Source organism: Lagopus muta, chromosome 1, assembly GCF_023343835.1.
Source record: "Lagopus muta isolate bLagMut1 chromosome 1, bLagMut1 primary, whole genome shotgun sequence".
Lineage (NCBI taxonomy): Eukaryota > Metazoa > Chordata > Aves > Galliformes > Phasianidae > Lagopus > Lagopus muta.
In genome coordinates this window covers 130032383-130052635 of record NC_064433.1, presented here as the reverse complement: position 1 = coordinate 130052635, position 20253 = coordinate 130032383, and the positions used below count along the sequence as shown (strand labels likewise).

Genomic DNA, 20253 nt, shown 5'->3' with positions numbered 1-20253 from the left:
GGTCTATGCTTTTCAAGGTCTTGAAGCTTGAAGTAACATCCTTTCACTTATATTAGTTTGAATTGATTTACTTATATAGTTCCCTAGCTAATTGTTATGATGAGGTCCAGTGGCTGTAGAGGTTGCCTTTGTGCTTAGCTTAGGCTAGGCACACAGTTTTTCATTCAAACTGTATTGTACTTCAGTCTGCTGATACAATCAGGGTATTACGGATTGGTACTTTACTTCCTCTTCCAGAAGTAAAGATGAACGATCTACCAACTGATATCCACTTATCCATTTGTCCATTGCTGTGTCTACATTTATGTTACTTTCCTTTTTTAATATGTGTGAAAAACAGGTGAGCATTACATGTCCCTCCCAGCATCTTCCCCCTACATTTAATATGTAAAATTCAAATGAATATTGTAGGTTCCCAGGGGAGGACATGGAGGAGAACTGAAATTTAGACTTTCATAGTACGTCCATTAATATTTTCTTTCTGCAAGCATTACCACCTAAAAATTTGTTTGTTTTGTGGGAATGGGCAAAGAGAATAGACAAAAAGTGATCCTTTTCAGGGGTTGTGTGTTTTACTGAGTGCTTGGTTTTCTTTGGAAAGGTAACAGTCAATACCAGCTGGCCCTCTTAACAATTCCATATACGAAACATTAAAAGTTCTAAATTTATGTTTCATTTGTCAATGAAATGACATGAAATTCCATGTTGAATATGTTTATACTACATTAAATCCCCCCCCCTCCCTCTTTTTTTCCTGAAAAAAAAAGGCATCAGTATTTTCTAGGAGGCAATTTTACATCAGGGAAGTATTAACCAGTCCTTGACAGGTTTGTGTTTGCTTAGAAAATAAAGTGCAAGTTGTTTAAAAATAGCTTGAATAACACAGTAAATTATCAGATAGTTATCTTCTGGCAGTATCTTTGTTCTTGAAAAATAGAGATGCAAGCATGACTAGGTGGTGCATTTCTAGCAGAGACTTGAAAAATCATAGAATCATGGAATTGTCTTGGCTGGAAGGGACCTCAAGGATCATTAAGTTCCAACCTCCATGCCACAGGCAGAGTTGCCAGCTGCTGGATGAAGTAGTAGATAAGATTGCTCAGAACCCCATCCAGCCTGGCTTTGAAGACCTCGAGGTGGTAAAGGGGCACCCACAACCTCTTTGGGCAACCTGTTCCAGCACCTCATGACTCTCTCAGTAAAAATCTTCCTTTCTTCTAGTTTAAAATCATCTCTTCCTTTAGTTTAAAACCATTGCCCCTTGTCCTATCACTACCTATCCTATCTACCCTTGTAAAATGTTGATTTCCCTCAAGTTTGTAAAATCCCTTTAAATATTGGAGGGCTGCAATGAGGTCTCCCCTTAGCCTTCTCTTTTCCAGGCTGAACAAGCCCAGTTCCTTCAGTGTATTTTCTTAGGAGATTTGTTCCGGCCCTTGGATAATCTTTGTGGCCCTCCTCTGGACCTTCTCCAAAAGCTTCACTTCTTTCCTGTGTTGGGGGCCCCAGGCTTGGATGCAGTACTCCAGATGGGGCCTCACGAGAGCAGAATAGATGGGGATAATTACCTCCCTGTCCCTGCAGGTCACCCCTCTTCTGCTGGAACCTAGGATACCGTTGGGTTTCTGGGCTGCACGCGCACACTGCCAAAATGAATACTTTAATACTAGAACCATTCTGTTTTTTGCATTCATAGTTCACAAACCTGAAATGTGTTCATTTTCTCAGGTACTTTAGCCCCATTCAAGTTTAGTGTGAAATTTTGGTATGACTTTTGTATGAAGCTATATGGGAAGTTATCCCACATTAGATTTACCATCGATTGACATATGGAAATGCCTTTTGCATACATGAATGAATCTAAAGTTATATTAAACATAGAAATTAGCAGATGTAATAGATACCTTTTCAAAATAATTATAGGTTAACAATGTGCTACCTAGATAGAAGTTTATCCAGCTGTTGTGGTAGACTATTTTTTACACCTTCTATGAAAAATGTCCACTGTTGTTCTTTGGGTTCATTTGGACGGGGTGTCACCATTTTGAAGATGGATGTCTTCCTATAATTGAGTCTTTTGAGTTCTTGGTTTAATAGCATCATGTTATGATTTGCATTACTGCTCTCATGAGTTTGTAGAGTGCCCTTTGTGTTTCTTGGGTCTGAAGCTTTGAAGCAAAGATTCAGGAAGCCTTTAAGCATAGCATCGTAAGGGTGTCCTGAGTCAGCATTAAAAGATGTGGTTCCAAATGAAGGTGAAGAAGTATGTATTGGCTTATAAGAAAAATATGAGATGATACATCAGTTTCTTCTCTTACAGAGAACAGTATATGACCTTGCTTAGAAATAAAATCAATTTGCATTTTTTTGAGCTTAGCACCAGAAGAACAGAGACTCTGAGGACATTGCTAGTTGCCAGTACACCTTCAGCAAAAGAAACTGAGACCTCCAAAAGAAAACTACCTGTACTTAGTCCAAAACTTTTACATACCCGAAATTAAACTTTATCACAAAGAACTGATACCAAGTATTTTTCATGATTGACTACAAAATGTCACCATAGTGTTTGAACATTACCCAGTTGCTCTTACGCTGACTGTACTCATGATCAAATGGCTTGGTAAGAAGAATATTCCCTTTTTCACATCTGACATCTACCTCAATTCCCTTTCTTGCTTCAGATGCTTCTAACCATGATACATTCTTGAGACTGTTTTTACCTATTTCTTCCTTCCCTCCTTTTCGCTTCCTGATGTTGTTTCTTTCAGTTGCCTGCTATGGAGAACTCTCCTTGTGCCTCATTTCTGAGGGGCAGCCTTGCATTACTTGTTATGTCTCTTTTGACTTGTCAGATTTAAACAACAAAACCACGTATTAAATCCATGTTGAGAATTTAGAGCTTAAAACTAATTTGTCCAAGGCACTCCTTGAAGACGGAGCTTTCACATTATCAGATACAATTTATAAAGCAGTCTGAAGGGTATTTTCAAGCATTTTTATCATTCACTATTGAAAGAGATTTTATAGCATTGTAGCGTTCTTTCTGGTATCAAAAACAGCATTCGAACAGTAAATAAACTGATTAGGATATATATGAAAATGCATTGGGGTAGGAAGGCAGCAGTAATGTGAACCAGAGGATCCTCTTAACCCCTGAGGCTCCAAATAATCATTAAAAACTCCATTTCTTTCACAGCAGACTTTCTGCAGGAAACACAAAATAGATTTTTAAGGTACAGTGAGTGTTGTCTTTTGGATGAAAGGGACTAGACAGAGCTGCTTTGTTGTTTTGTTTAAATTTGTCCTTTAATCTTTCAGTTGCTCATGGTGGGGACCATTCTGGTGAAAAACATTAATTCACCTCCTGTTGAGCTTTCCTTTGGTTTCCTAAATGGGTCCTTCATCTGTTTCTTGGTCACAGAGATCAGTGACACATCATCCAAAGGAAAGGCAGTCATTAAATGCATAGAAAGATTTTAACTTTTTTTTTCCTTTCAGCCATCTCATTTCTATCTCTGATTTCGCATTTTCTAAAAAAAAAAAAAAAGGCAACATAAGATGCGCAGTAAATAATTTGTGTACTTTCTTTTCTCAGCCACTCTCTTGGCTCCTCTTTAGCTCTGGACGTGTACAGATAAAATCAGGAAAACCAAAGTGCAGATAGAACTGAACTTGGCAAGGGATGTAAAAAATAACAAGAAGGGATTGTATAGGTACATTTGTCAGAGAAGAGGGATCAAGGAAGATACATCTCTATTTGATAAATGAGAAGGAAGAACTGGCTTCAACATAGATGGTACTCAACAAGTTCTTTGCCTCAGCCTTCATTAACAGACAGGTCTCTTGTGCCTTTCACATCCCTGTACTTCTAAGCATGGGTCAGGGGAGAAAAATTCCTCCCTGTGTAAGAGAAGGACATGTCAGAGACCACCTTATGAGGTAGAATGTGTACAGGTCTATGGGACCAGATGATATGCATCCCAGGATCCTGAAGGAACTGGTTGTTGTGGTTGCCAACCCATTCTCCGTCATATTTGAAAATTATTGAGCAAATCATCCTGGAAGCTATGTTAAGGTATGTTTGAGGTGAATCAGCATGGCCTAACCAAGGGCAGAATGTGCCTGACCAGTCTGGTGGTTTTCTCTGTTGGAGTGATGGCATCAGATGAGAAAGGAAAGTCAACTGATGTCATCTGCTTGCATTGGATCTTTGATGTGGTCCCTGACCACATTCTTATCTCTAAATTGGAGAGATATGGATTTGATGGTTGAATTATTTGATGGATAAAGAATTGGTTGGATAGTCATAGCCAGAGGATTGTGGTCAATGCTCTATGTCTAGGTGGAAGCTGGAGATGAGTGGTGTCCCCAGAGGCTAGTGCTCTTCAATATCTTTATCAATGACATAGACAACAGGATTGAGTGCAGCCTCAGCAAATTTGCTGACACCACCAACTTGAGTGCTGTAGTTGATAAACCAGGAGGAAGTAATGCCATATAGAGGGATCTGGACAGGCTTCAGATGTGAGACCACAGGAACCTAATGAGGTTCAACAAGGCCAAGTGCAACGTGTTCCACTTGAATCAAGGCAATCCCAGATAGAAGTGCAGACTGGGAGAAGTGCTCCTTGCAAGCAGCCTTTCAGAAAAGGGCTTGGGGGTTCTGGTGAATGAAAAGCTGAACATGAGCCAACAGCGTATGCTTGCAGCCTGGGAGGCCAACTATTTTCGAGGCTGCATCAACAGAGCCGTGGCCAGCAGGCAGAGCGAGGTGATTGTCCCTCTCTACTCTGACCTCACAAGGCACTATCTGAAGTACTGTGTCCAGGCTTGGGGTCCCTAACACAAGAAGGATGTGGAGCAGTTGGAGCAGGTCCATAGGAAACCACAAAGGTAATCAGAGAACACATGTCATAATATTTGAAAGACACCTATGGGGTGGAGGTATAGAATCATAGAATATCTTGAGTTGGAAGAGACCCACAAGGATCATCGAGTCCAATTCCTGATTCCACTTAGGACCATGCAACATTCAGACCCTATGTCTCAGAGCGATGTCCAAACACTCCTTGAACTCGGGCACTTGGGGCTGTGCCCACTCCCTGGGGAACCTATTCCATGCCCACCATCATCTGGTGAAGAACCTTTTTCTAACACCCAGCCTGACCCTTCCCTGATGCAACTCTGTCCCATTCCCTTAAGTCCTGTCACTGTCACCGAAGAGCAAAGCTCAGCTCTACCCCACACTCTTGTTGACCAGGAATACTGCGCATTGTGTATCTGATACAGCTCCACTTTCAAACCTCTCTGAGTTGCACATTACCCTGTATTCTTTAGTCAACAAAATCATCCCGTTCTCAAGAGGTTTTTTTGCTTTCCATATTCACTGTGAAATAACTGAAATTCAGCTGCCTAGGAAGCATGTCTTAGAAATCTCCACCAATTTCCACAGTTTTTTTTTTTTTTGTATGATAAAATCTATTCCTTTTTTTTTTATTTCCCTTTGTTATATTCTCTGTGGTAAGAGAAGCACTGCTCTTAGCATCTCATTGCTATCCATTTTTAATACTAAACAAAAACACATGGTGACACACAAAAAAATACACAAGAGCACTACAAATATAACTATGTGTATAAGAATAAAACCAAGGAGTCTTAGAGAAATTAAAAACTTTAGCAGATTTATAGAGACCATAACTAATGAGAAGTTGGAGTGGATTCAGAGGAGATCTTGAAGATGATCAGAGAGCTGCAGCAACTCTCCTATGAAGGAAAAAAGTTCAGGGAGCTTGGCTAATTCAGCTTGAAGAAGAGAAGGCTCTGGGGAGACCTCATTGTGGCCTTTTAGTACTTATAGAGAGCTTAGAAACAGGAGGAAGACCACCTTTCTTACATGGTCTGATAGCGATAGGACAACAGGTGGTGGTTTTAAACTAAAAAAGAGACAGTTTAGACAGGAAGAAATTCTTCACTTAGGTGGTGGTGAAGTGCTGGCACAGCTGCCCAGAGAAGCTGTGGTGCCCCATCCCTGGAAGCTCTCAGGGCCAGGTTGAATGGGGCTTAGGGCAGCCTGAGCTGGTAGGGGGCAGCCCTGCCCATGGCAGGGGGTCGAAAGTAGCTAATCCTTAATGTTCTTTTCAACCCAAGCTATTTAGTGATTCTGTGATCACAGTTCTAGAGAGCCTGTAGAATTTAGTGGCTCCAGCAAGCTGTTCTGAGTATTATCACTGACACTACTAAAAATATTTAAAGAATGAAAAGCATGACTGTGAATCACTATTTTGAGTGAAACAAACTAGATTTAGTGAGTCTAGCTAATATGCCTGTAAACCCAACTGATTTTGTAATGGCAGGGGTAACATTATCTATATTGTGATGAAACAAATCATTCACATAGTATTTTAAGTATTTTCCAAGTCTGTGTATTTGATTGTCCATGTAGGCTTAACAGATATTATTTCACTTAACTTATGAAGTAATGATAGTTCTACTACCAGATGCATTTTAGCTCATAATCATTATCTAATATTTCATCTTGTTTCCTTAGCTAGTGGAATCTTTCCTAGGACTCTGAAATCTGTTAAACTGAGATAGGATAACAAGATAGTTGTGGACTCAAGGTGCAGGATTCTGAAGGGGTGAGTTTCTTATCCACATACCTATGCTCAATTCAAACTACAAAGAAAACTTTAAAGCTGCTAGTGACCAACTTTAATGATGCAGATAAAGAGATGATCTATTAAAGACAAGACATTAATTTCTAGAGAGAAACCTTGAGCTGTAAAATCTGAAAAGTCCAGGAAAGAAAATCTAACAGAATGAAGACAAAGAACTCCGCTAACACTGTGACAGAATAGGAGAAGTAAGGCTTTAAATAAGTGAATGGAAACACCTCAGAGACAAAGAGAGAAAGAAAAAAGACAAGGTTAGGAGGAAAAAAAACCTACAAAGAGCATACAACTTAAAAACTCAACAAGCAGTGGACCCAAAGACAAGAATAATTACCCCTTTCATCAGAATGATGAGCCTGTTGGTGTAAACGTGACACTGTACCTGTCTAGCGGTTCAGCACTGCCATGAAGCTGCCAAGGCAGCCAACCACCAAAATAAGTGAGAATTTGGATCTAAAATTCTTCTGAAATTCTGATGCTTACTTGCATTTAGAGTTAGAAAGATTGTTCTGAAGTGATTGTTGCTCTGAAGGGATGTCTGAATGTGCAGAGATGAGATCTCACCTTTTTGGGAGATAATAATAATAGCTGTAGGGATGAATGCTTTTCTGGGACCATGTTGGTTTCTGAACACAACATTCTTGCATATTCCACAATAAGGTTACCTCTGTGCACAAAGTCTGATGTACCCTTATTACTACTTTCAATAGTGATAGCGATAGCTAGTGCAGATCTGACAAGTCTATAAATCAAAGTTGTCTTGTTCACAGAACAGAAGGAAATGACTTGAGAGACATTCAAATCTTCTTTTGAGGGATCTGTCTGACTGCAGAATAACATTTTTGCCTGTATCTCCAATTGTGTAAGCTGGAGAACATTCTATAAATTCCCTTAACACAAAGATAGGTATAGACTATTTTTGAAATTCTTGCTCAGATAAGACAGGAGTCTGGAAGGTCATTAGATGCTTTGCTTATCTTATTCTCCAGTATATGTAATGAAAATAAATCTATTTGCTAAGCAAATGGCAAATGTGTGCTTTTACATTTAATCGGATTTTTTTTCTCACCATACTGTTGTGGTTTAACCTGGCAGGAGGCTGAGCATCACACAGTTGTTTGCTCACTTCTCCCATTCCCAATGGGATGGGGAAGAGAGTCAGACAAATCATTGAACTCATGGGTTGAGATAAAACTATTTATGAAGATAGAGAAAAGGAAAATAATGATATAGTCATATTATCATTATATTTTCTTATATATGATTATATATATATGAATGTATATAACAAGTGATGCACAACCATATGCTCAACACACCCCGACCAATGCCTAGATGGCTCCCTCCAGCAGGAGCAGAGAGAGAGGTGAATTCCCACCTCCTTCCAAAATTCTTCCACATGATGTCGTATGATATGGAATACCCCTTTGGTTAGTTTATGTCTGCTGTCCTAATTCTGTCCCCTCCCAGCTCATTGGGCTCTTCTCTGAAAATGGTCTTGGCTCTGTACAACTCTGCTTAGCAGAAACTATAAACATTGATGTGTTATCAACATTGTTTTTCTCCTAGAGCCAAAACATAGCATCATTCAGACCCTCTGAAAAAAACAATTTCAAGAGAGGGACTGTGGTTTTTTGTTTGTTTGTTTTGTTCATTTAGCAGGAACATATGCCTTTTTAATGTAAAAATGAAATCACTAAATTACCATGTGTTATACCACACTGTCCCTGGCAGTGTCACCAACAGCAAAGCTGTTGTCCTGTTCAGCAGTGAAGCTTTCACACCTTGCCACCGCTGGAATCCTAGTCTCCAAGTTGGGTGGTCATGCTCCTTACACTATGCACAGGAAGAGATGTCTCAAGCTGATGTGGAGCTTCCTAAATTGATCAGGGAACATGTACAAAGGAAAGGAGTTAGAAGGACCAAGAGTTGCCATTTTCTGAGATGTCATGCATTGTTTGAGTGAGAGACAGATGCGGATATCAAAGCATTGCCTTTAGGATCCAAGTTGGGAAGTATTCCGAGCAGCGTGGTCCCAGGTTTTATGATTCCCAAGTTGTCCTCCACACATATGTATGTGAGGGCAATTCTAACAAAGCACAAACTGTTGTTAGCTTTCAAAGTTTGAATGGGTAGAAATAATAGAAGTTCTTTGTCTGCCTTCAAAGACTGTGTGTTAATTTGGGGTTCAGGCTGACTCTTCACCTAACTTCTATGTTTGGATTAAGCCTTGACTCTATCTTGGCTTATGCACTTCTTCTTATGCCTGAATTGAATCTGTTGGCAGCCCACTCTCTCTCACAGGCAAAGAGACTTGCTCCAATTTGAGCCTTTGCCTTGCAGGCATTTGTGGAGCACCTGATGTTTCTTGGAGGCATAGAAGAACATAGAATAGGATTCACTAAATTAAATAAATACACTGTTCCCCTTTTTGCTGTTCATTATTGGAGGAGGCTGAATTCTTATCTGTTTAACCTTGAATCTCATAGCTCAGTTATCCTCTTACTGTGTTGTCCAGAGGCCTTTAGAAATTCCTCTGATGTTCTATGATCCATAATAATTATGAAGGCAGTGGTAAAGAAATAGGTGTATACATTCAACAGAACAAACTACTTTGCAGTGTTCCTTTCCCAGGCTGTAGGTTTTATTTCTCAAATGTCTGTCTGTCAAATTCCTGCTGATGGGAAAGTTCAAAAGTTACAGGACAGAATTGCAAGGGTCTGATTATTTCTTTACCCAGAGAGCCTTGTAAGAGAATAACGCATTAAGAACAACAACAACAAAGCAGAAATTTGCCATATTATAGAAAAAGAGATGAGCAATCAAAGAATTACTCACTAGAAGCAAAGTAGCAGGAGAACACAACAAATTAAAAATCGTATTTTCTCTTCTCGTTTAAAGGTGAGAGAAACATCAAAAGAGCACTTGACTAGAAAGATGTCCACAGTCATCTTCAGTAGGCTTACCACAACAGTTGAAAGAAAAAAGCATTTTAAAAATCCGCCTCCATCATCTTTTTTCCCCGTTTTTATTAACTAAGCAAGTGAACCAGAATTATCTTCAGCCACCTTCATTATTTTGTGATGAGTTCTGTAAGTGGTTTAAGACAAGACAGATAAACGAATAATAGATTTTATGTAAATACTGCTTGTTAATGATGCTATCAAGAGACTGGAAAGAAGGAAATGGGAGGAGCTGATGAACAGGAGAGGTTAATTGAAAGTGCCATGCAAAGCTGCTTTCAGATGTGACTGCTAGGCGAAGAGACTTGTGTTCCTGTAGTTTATCCAGGCAATGAATATATCTGATTATTTTATTGAAAGCTAATGGACTGCAGTGAAACACGAGGAATAGAGTACCAAAGACATGATGAGGAAATACACTGCAGAAAGACTTCTATTAAATGGGGTTGAGGAAATTAATGACCAAGGTAAATATACCCAAAGAGAGCATCTCTCTTTGTGTCAACCAGGTGATACCTAGGCTTTCTAGATGGAAGTCTGTGATGTAATGTCATGTTCTTCCTCCATAGGAGCTTCTTCATACCCTATCATATTTTATCATTTTCTTCATTCTCCTTTTAGTAGCTAAAACTATATAAGCACGAGGGGAGTCAACTCTGTGAAAGGGTAGATAACAGCAGAATAAGGGGAAATGGTTTGAAGTTGAGGGAGGGAAGATTTAGATTGGATGTCAGGGGGAAGTTCTTTACAGAGAGAGTGGTGAGGTGCTGGAACAGGCTGCCCAGAGAGGTTGTGGATGCCCCATCCCTGGAGGTGTTCAAGACCAGGTTGGATGGGGCCCTGGGCAGCCTGGTCTCATATTAGATATGGAGGTTGGTGGCCCTGCCTGTGGTGGGCTGGTTGAAGATTCATGATCCTTGGGGTTCCTTCCAAGCTGGGCCATTCTGTGATTCTGTGGTTTTTCACAATAAATGTGGGTAATGTTCTCTGAAACCTCAGAGTAAGTCTGGAGCAGAAGAGCATCTGAGTAGGGCAGATGATACTGGGAATTCTTAACAAGACATGGCACACATGATCTAAATAATAGAGATACGGGATTAAAAAATATTTCAGACTAGGAACATGCTATCTAAAAGCTGAGCTAAGATTTGGGAAGTGTTATAAAGTGCCTACTGTTGTATTTCATTGGCAATATGTGCATAAAACAACTCAGAATTACTTGGTTTCATACCGTAAAGTGGGACTTCATTATCTACCAAATGTAAGTCTTCCATAAATATTGATATAATGATTGAAATGTGAGAAATGAGGAAGCTGAAAGAGATTGTGAGTGTTTGTGCTCTTTCATAGATATTTCTGTATTGGTCATAGAGACTATCACTGTATCCTAGCTTCTGGCAGCTAAAATTGCATTTTTTGTTTGTTCATTTATAGGTTTTTTTGTTTGTTTAGTTTTTAATGTTTTATTACTTTACTAATATATAAAGAAGAAAAGACATTTAGATATCTCAAGCTCAACAAATTTAGTGTTGTTACCCCAGTATGACTTGTCATTTTTGCATATTGCTTGTCAGTGACAGATGTTGTCCTGGTGTAAACAAGTGGAAAGAAAGGTCAGATCTGAAGAGTCTGAAAGCAAATCAAAAGGTACTGACATAAAGAAAGTTCAGTGGAAATGCCTTATAAGTAAGATAGGTAGATTGTGTATTTTTATATATGTTGTTAGTCCAAGATGTATTGGAAAATGGTCTACAAATGGCATCTATACCTTTGACTATGCTAGAAATAGTATTATCTTCTATACTATTGTTATTGTTACTCTTTTGGTAACCTAGGTACTAGTGCTTTTTCAAAATGAGGAAAGATGTACTGAATGACTCCATAGTAGAGATGGTGGTGGTATCTGGTTCTGGTATACCGTAAATGCGATCTGTATTCACGTACATACGGGTTCTGAAAATAGATGGTCAAATACCATTAATGTAATTTTTTAAGGTTTATGTCTGGTTTCTAGGAAGTAATTCAACTCCTGGAACAGAATCTGCTGATGCTTATTAACTCTATTCATAAGAAAAGCTCAGCCTGTGTTCCACATTTGCCTCTACAAGCTACTGGTTTTTGTATACATGTTAGTGCACAGTTAGGCTCTGCTATTTAGCAGAATGGTGGAGACTGATGTTTTCAGTTAACGTGTTTGATTTTGCTCTAGGATAGCAAGGCTACAACAGAGGGATGGTGTGAGGAGCAGTTCCCACTGAACCTGAAGTTTCTTGCTTTGCAAGTTACTGTTCTAGCTCGCTACTTTCTGGCTTGTGTCTGTGCTTGCTCCCAGTAATTTTGATCCCTTCTCGCTATTGCCTCCCAGCAGATCCCAGTCTATGACCTGGGAGGTGAAGTAGCCTAGCAGTCAGCTAGTAACTGAGTATGGTGACATGAGGATGCCACCCAAGAAGCTAAACCCATCCAACCACGCAGCGCCCTCCCCAAGCCCAGCTTTTATTTGCACGCTAATACGGGTTTTGAGGCTATGAGAACAGTGCCACTTAGTGGCAACTGCCAGAACTATAGCTGCAGGAGCGTAGCCTGTGTTTGCTGGGGTAAGTTTACAGGTGAAATTGTAACATATCTAATTGGCTCGTTCTCTGCAATTATTCAGAAAGGTTAGCAGTAGCCATTCAGTTTGATTTTCCTGTGGATTTATTCATGTACTGTCTAAACTTTGTGACAAATGACGGAAAAAGAAACAAACAAACAAAAAAAACCAATACAACCCCATTTCTAAGTCACAGTCACATTAATTAATGTAAATGGTAAGTGATGATGTTTGCATGAGTAAATGCCCTTCTCTCCTCTATATATTGTGATAAAAATTATTTGGTCTTAGTATTTGAAAAATCACAAAGTCTTCATAGAGAAATCAGATTTAATTAATTCTAGATCTTTTCAAGTTCTTTCTTTACTATGTACTAGTCTCATTGTTCTGCATTGCTAGCCTTCACCTGCCCTTTTTGCTCTTTATAACAAAAGTTGCTTACTTTCTTTCTGGATAAGGTAATAGTTGGACAAGTGTATTTGAATAACTTCCATTTATGAAAATGGTAGGACAGACTTAGTACATGCCATCTTCCATTAGTTCCCTGGCGACTTACATTTTTCTTTTCTCCTTTTCTTTGTAATTTTTTCTATCCACTTTTTCTTTGTGTTGCTGTTTTTCTGCATGTCTTAAAGCAGTGCCACTGCTGAGCATGTCAATTGCTTTCCTTTTGTAAGAGAACTGTTACCTGAAATTGATGTCAGCTATGTATCTCAAGTAAAGTATGCAGCTGTCCTTGGAAACCTAGAAATATCCTTGCTGTTGAGTGCAGATCAACTGAAAAAAAAAGGGGGAATTGCTTTGCACATTATATTGCACACAAGGCAGTGTGGTCTGTGTCATGTGCATTTATGCAGCATTGTGTCTCGCAACTGATCCATACCTAGATGACCTGAGGTTATAATGATGTGAAGGACAAGCAGGATGAGAATAAGATAGAGACATTCCATTTGGTAGATAGTGTTGCTAGCTGACTATACCTATTCTTATATTTGGTTTCTGCCATGGATGAGATAGAGTGAACAAGCATAGCAGCTCTGGTACTATTCAGAGAAGTTGTGAATGTGCCATCTCTGGAGGCATTCAAAGCCATGTTGGATGGGATCCTGGGCAGCCTGATCTAGTGGCTGGCAGGCCTGCCATGGCAGGGGTGTGTGGAAGAAGATGACCAGGGGGCTGTAGTACCTCCCCTAGACAAGCTGAGAGTGTTGGGATTGTTCAGCTTGAAGAAGAGAAAGCTCCAGGAGGATCTTATAGCGGCCCTCCAGTATCTGAAGATGACCTACAAGAAAGCTGGAGAGGGACTTTTTATAAGGGCATGTATTGACAGGATGAGGGGTAATGGTTTTAAACTGGAAGAGGGTAGATTTAGACCAGATATAAAGAAGGAATTCTTCACAGTGAAGGTGGTGAGACACTGGAACAGGTTGACCAGAGAGGATTATATCTGATTGTCTCAGACAATCACTTGTTCCCCTCTCAACACTGCATTCAATAATTCTCAGCTTAGCCTCCACAGCAGGGAGATTGCTGCCAGTCTAGATAGGTGGGATAGAAGGTTGTGTGAGTTTAAGCTGTGCAGCTGCTTTCATTTATCTGTCTCAGCTGTTAGTGGGCAAGGACTCCAGGTGTCCCTGTTACTTGCTCCTATGCACCTCTTTTCTCTCTAGACTCTTCCCACACTTCAGGGATCTTTCTTTCATTAAGTATTTTCACCTTTTGAGTCCTCTTTCTTCAAACTGCCAGCCCCCAGTTTTCCCAGGATCACAAGACATGATCAGCCACCTAACTAGTGGTAGTGTTTAATTTCTTTTTATTAAGTGGAACATTCAGGTTTGATAACAATTCAGACCCAGTGTTATCAAAATTTACAAACAGCCCATATAAGTTTCAAGTAGAAAGTTGAACACTTGTACATGAGAGTTCAAAAGTTCAATTTTGGATTATTACTTTCCCTCATACATCCAATTATCTGCCACTAATAAGCATTCACAATTTATGATGCTTTTATTCTATTGTTTGTTTTGTTTCGCCTACAACAGTCTCACAGCACAATTTTCATTTTACTTAGAGATACGCTATCCACTTGTCCTTTAGCTGCAAGTAACTCATTTCTTGCTAGATCTTTTTCAACTTCTCAGGCCTGGAGTTTATTAGGTTCACAAGAACTTTTCTATAAACTCCATTTTATAGTTAGTCTGTACTTTGGTGCTATTGGTTTGCATACACTCCTATCTTTTTCCTACAAATAGCTATCTGCAACAAATTTAGTCTCTCTGCTGAAATTTTTGTGGTATTTTTGTGGTAATTTTTGTGTTCTTCAAGGAGATCTCTTCCTTCAAGCTCTGCTATGCCTGAATGCACAATACTATGTGCATTATCAACCATTGGATCAGGCTTCCCAGAGAGGCTATGAAATTGTCCTTAGAGATATTCAAAGCTCCATATCCTTATCTACCTAATCTACCTGCAGCTGCATTGAGCAGAGGGTTAAACCAGCGATCCCAGGAGTTCCCCGCCAACCTCCAATACTGCGTGATTTGTTGAAATTCAAAATCCTTCAGTTATTTCTGCAATGGATATCTGACCTTCTAAGTGATCATTAGACTTTCTCAAAAAATTAAGGCGAGCATGTTTTGTTTTACCTGTAATCAAGCTCTGTGGTCTGCACAACCACACAAGGTTCTGACTGTGTATGTATTTGAGTTCTGCATTTATGTTAAGACCTAGTCTTTCAAGCTGTGGGACTTTCTTAATGTAGGTTTGTATGTTAACGTGGTTATATCTGATCTTACCACAGTCTGGATACTGTTGTAGTTTAGCCAAAACACAAGCATCCAAGATTTTATTACCCATCACTAAATCCCCTTGCATAAAACTTTCTTTCATCAGAAATGAGCAAAGTATTTCATAGTTTGTTGAATGGAGTAAGAAGAATTATGTCATTGGAGGAAAAACACATTAAAATCAATGGCATCTCTACGTGCCTCTTCTCATTCCAGCTATTCTGTGATTTCATGCTCTTAGGTAATCTGTACAGTATGTAATGATAATTTTAGTTTCAATTCTTCTAATGCCTTCTATAGAACTGGCAAACTTCCTAGGAAAAAAAGTTCTTTGCCAAAGATGTATGGTTTATTCCATTTATAGTTCAGGTTTATGAAATCTGGACAATTGATATAGTACATTCATAAATACCCCTTTTGCTGTTATAGCACAGAATTACAAATTACATCAGAATCAGTATTTTATTTATTTTTACATACATTTTTTCTTTGGAGAAAGAAAAAAAAATCAGCCTATGTTTTTGGGTCAAATTGAGAGTGAATCCCAGAATCATGATTATTCATTCCCATTGCATTATCTTCGATGTTCAGATACGCTTGAATAAATTCTTACCTAAAGCCTGAAGAGGGCCAGTCAAATCTGATTACATTGTTTGGATTTCGTAACTTGTAGGGAGCAAAACAAGAAATGATTAATTTATACAAATTACTCATTACTACAGTCAATATTTCTCCAACTAGAACTCCATATAACACACTTAATAGCAGAGTCAAGGCATACTGCAAGGCAGGTGGAAGGATAACCATGTTTCATAATCTGCTTGGCCAGGATTATTATTTAAAAAACTGGGCTAATTTTTCATCTTTTCAGAAAATCAAAGTCTGCATTATCATAAGAACTGCAGTCTGGAAGTGCTACAAATCACTACTTTGAAAAACGGTAGCTTTTAAATGAAATTAATTATTGCCTCAAATGAGTAGCAATCAAAGCAGCAGAGCAAGTTAAATGAGCTTTAAAGAAACAGTATGCCATGGAGTTACATGTTTTTGTTGTAATAAAAAATGGTACATTTACTTGGAATTTGGTATAAATGGAAACTAAGAAACAAGTTCTACACTATAAAGTAATGTCTTTTATTCTCCTATTGCTTGCTTTAAAGGAAACATCTTTAATTCATTTGGTCTGAAGTCAGCTTCAGTTGCAGTTGCTTATAGATTACATCTGAGAACCCCATATTGTAGAATCACAAAATTACATGTATTGGAAGGGGTGTCAGGACATCATTTGGTCCACTCAGAGCACAGATGGCTCCATTCAGGTTGCTCAAGCTGTCCATTTGCAAACTGAAGATCTCCATCAACTATTCCAGTTTTTAATACTATCATGGTGTTTTTTTCCATAACATATGATCAGAAACTCCCTTGCTACAACTTCTGTTTCTTTTTGTCCTACTGTTTTACTCCACTGAGAATGTGGCTCCATTTTCTCTATACCATCCCATTCATTGAACACATTAAAACATATTTTAATTTAAAAAAAAAAAAGAGGAAAAAGAAAGGGTGAGGGGGGAGGGAGGAGAAAAGATTCCTGCTCACTTTTTCTATGAATATTTGCTATTTCAGAATATTTCTAAAAATTATGAGTCTTGGAGGTGTAAAAGTATTGTAGTAGGAAGTTATTCCTTATGCATTTTTTCGTCTTGACTTAGTATTTATTTTGATGCAGAAGAATGAATGCAGTGGTGATTCATCACTCCCCATACTTTTGATGTCGAGCTGTTTTACAATGCAAAATCTGAGAGCCAGTAAATGTTTTGAGTACTTGACCACAGAAGGATCGGTGTTAACATTCTTGCTGTTCAACAAAATAGCTCTGCTTTTCAGCTACAAACTTGGTATCAGTATTTTCACTCTGTATTCTTTCACACAGAACAACACATTGCTTTCATTTTCAGGTACACCTGTAATTGTGCTTCCCAAGTGCAGCACTACAGTTTGATGTGATTGCCTGTTACGCTCTCTGATTATGATGGAAGTATGTTTTCAGCTATATCACTCCATCACTTCTCAGTCAAATTTGATTTCACTTGGAAGGAGCTCTGCCATCCCCTGCCCATCATTTGCTATTGTCCTTTCTCACTGAGTTCAACCTGTAGATGTTCAGTTTGCTGAAGGCTTATAATCTGATTTTGAAAAGCCTCCGTCTTGGTGAACACTTTGGGATATTTGCATTTCTATTTAGATTTAGGCATTGCAGTTTTAAATTGCTACTTTGGTCTCTATTAAAACAATTTGCAAAAAGAAAATGTCAGCATGCACGAACAGGTAATCAAAAATAGCACTGCTCAAGAACAAACATTTTTCTAGCAGATTTCCTTAGGTTTTGTTTAAAAGCTCAGCATTACTATTATGTTACTTTTTTTTTTTTTTTTTTCCTAGTACAAATGTTAATCATGATAAAATGTCATTGGCTTGGGTAGCCATATAATGGTTGTTAACATTCCCATTTGTGTGAGAACAAATGATCTACAGGAGTTGTGGTACACACAAGAAGAAAATCCCAGGTAGTCGCCCATTATCCTCAGGAGTGTAGTTCCCAGTAATTTATGAACGTTCCTTATTATTTTTCATCATAACTCCTTTATTCATTCCGTGCATATTCAGGTTATAATAGTGCAGCTTTGTCTCTGAGTGGTAAAATGCTCAATAGTCCACATCCTATAATCATGAAATGTATTTATCCTAGTGTTAACAACCATAAATTTTTCAACTCTGGCTAACTGTATGGAATGCACATCTACTTATCTCAGTGTCTTCTGCCTTCTGAAGTCACTTATACCAGTGCAAATAGTTATGCATTATTTTATTGACTTAGCCTCCCTTTGCCTTCCTTTTGCACCTGTGTAAATTTTATACAAACTATGAGACATTCATTTAGCTTCAGTAAGTTAGCTTCAGGGAGTAGTATAGACAAAGTTCACAGGAAGCTTGGTGAATTGTCTGTGATGATGTAGGTTAAATTTTCTTTGACAAGCATTTTAGTGAAGTAATCAATATTTTCAGCTTATGAAGTTTATTTAATAAAAAAAGAACTATTCCAAAACATTATTAAAAATATAATCAATAAGGAACTATTCAGTATATTTCATTGCTTGTAACTCTCAGGGTAGCATTTTCGTACTGTAAATACATAATTGACAGAATGTTATTAGTGAATAAAGGAAGGATTTCTATCAAATTTTGGTAGGCCATTTAACTTCTTGTATAGGTGGGTGCAGATCTCCTGTAAAGCACTGCAGACACTTAAAGAACTCTTTGTTTCAGCTGGTGCAGTGCAGTTTTCTGTATTGCACTGAATGTTCTAAATCCACAACCTTCTCTTCCTTTTGTTCATTCAAGTTCAGTCAGTGTCTTTCACTCAGTGCAGAGGTATTTGCAAATAGCAACCACTTTGGTAGCAACTGGTCCATAATCTTACCTGTTAAGATGTGTTATAGGCTGTTGCACAGTTACAAAGTAAGGGGTTACAAAGTTAGGAGGGGGACTCAGGGCATCTAGATATTACTATACTATGCATAGCAATATCAAAATTTAAAATACAATTTCTTCAATTTTATTCTGCTCCTAAGCCATTACTCATCTTGACTGCCCTGTGTATTATGCATGGACTTAAGTAATAATACAGACTTAAATTTTATGTAAAGAGTGTTAGCTTGGATTTCTCGTGTCCAGAAGTGTATGTTGTTTTAATAACGTGTTAAGTCAATACCAGCTTCAATCTAAAAGGGTTTTGTGTTGCTTTTTGTTTATGGTGTCTGTTACACAGCTGCTTGTGACACATGTAAGTAGAGGTGTGCACGCATACAAACAGAACATGCAGGGAAAAAAAGGAAACCCTAGTCTTAAATGAAGGCATTGAAAGCTTTTACAAAGGCAATAGTCTCAAATACAGAAGTAGTTAAAAAGGAGTAAGAGAAAAATATTTAAATGCAAGTATATCCATTTCTACCATCTAATAAAGAGAGTATTTTGCTTGCTTTATCTAATGGGAAAATAGAGCAAAAGAATTTCCTTTCACAGCAGTTTCTATAGTGACAGTATCCTCAAAATCATCTCTATGCGATTGAAAATAATTTGATGGTACAAGAAAGAAATGGGGCTTAATCAGAGTTTTCTATCCTGCAGAAAACAGTTAATGATATTTAAAATGACAGTTTAAATTGCATAGAACATTAAATTCTTCTAGTTTAGTGACTGAGCATTTGTTTGTTCCTGCTAATGAAGTGAGAGGTTAAAACACTGTGCTAACCAGCCTTATAACCTGTTGAGTCCCCAGCGCTTTTGAGTTTGAGTCCACAGGGCTACATTTACTACTTACTAATTTTTTCAGGTGTAACTGACTTTTGTTGTTGTCCATGAGGTCTATGGCATTCCTTCTCAGTATAGACATTAGGGAGGTGAACCTGATTCTGGGATGGACTAGGAGCAGCACAGCTCACTTCTGCTCATTTCTGCTCAAACCAACCTTCATGCTCCCACTCAGGATGGCACGTGTCTGGAGGTCCAGTCCTAGTATCTCTTCTCCTGTCCCTGCTGAATTCTCTCCTTGAGGTCAGTGGAGCTGACTTAGCTTCCCTGTTCCTGAACATTTCATCCCCATTTCCAGAAGACGCCCTCAGGATTGGCATGGACCATAGAGAAACAGCAATAACTGATGAAGCCTCGTTCCAGAAGTTAATTGTGTCAATGTTTAGATGAAAGATTTCTTCAGTGACAGGCACTAGCTGAAGCACAAAATTTGACAATTTTCTTCTGTCCTTGACAACCTAAGAAACAGCCAAATCTCAGCAAAACACTGACTAGTCCGGTTGCTCTTTTGTGTCTGAATTCCCTCATTCTTTGTGATTGTATCACACACTCCAGGACACCCTGAAGCCTCTTCAGCACTACCATCTCCTGCCAGTCAGCACCCCTTTCTTTCTTTCTCCTTGCTGCATTTGGTTTCTGTATGCTCAACCGCTCTCAAAATCAAATCAGCAATGAAAGCATGCCTCTTTTCTCACTATCTTGCCCCCAAATACCTTCTGTTTCTTTTTGTCAGCTCCCACTCCCACTCTGTAATTTACTGTTTGGGAATTTTAAGCTTCCCAATCCCATTTCCAGACTAGGACCAAAGTGGGTTTGTTTATCTATCTATCTATCTATCTATCTATCTATCTATCTATCTATCTATCTATCTG

General features: G+C 38.6%; 1 protein-coding gene across 3 annotated transcripts in view; it reads left to right on the top strand.

The window, feature by feature from the left end:
- The window catches only part of GABRG3 (gamma-aminobutyric acid type A receptor subunit gamma3), a 301129-nt gene that overhangs the window by 111458 nt on the left and 169418 nt on the right, over positions 1-20253 (top strand). The gene's annotated exons all lie outside the window — the stretch shown is intronic.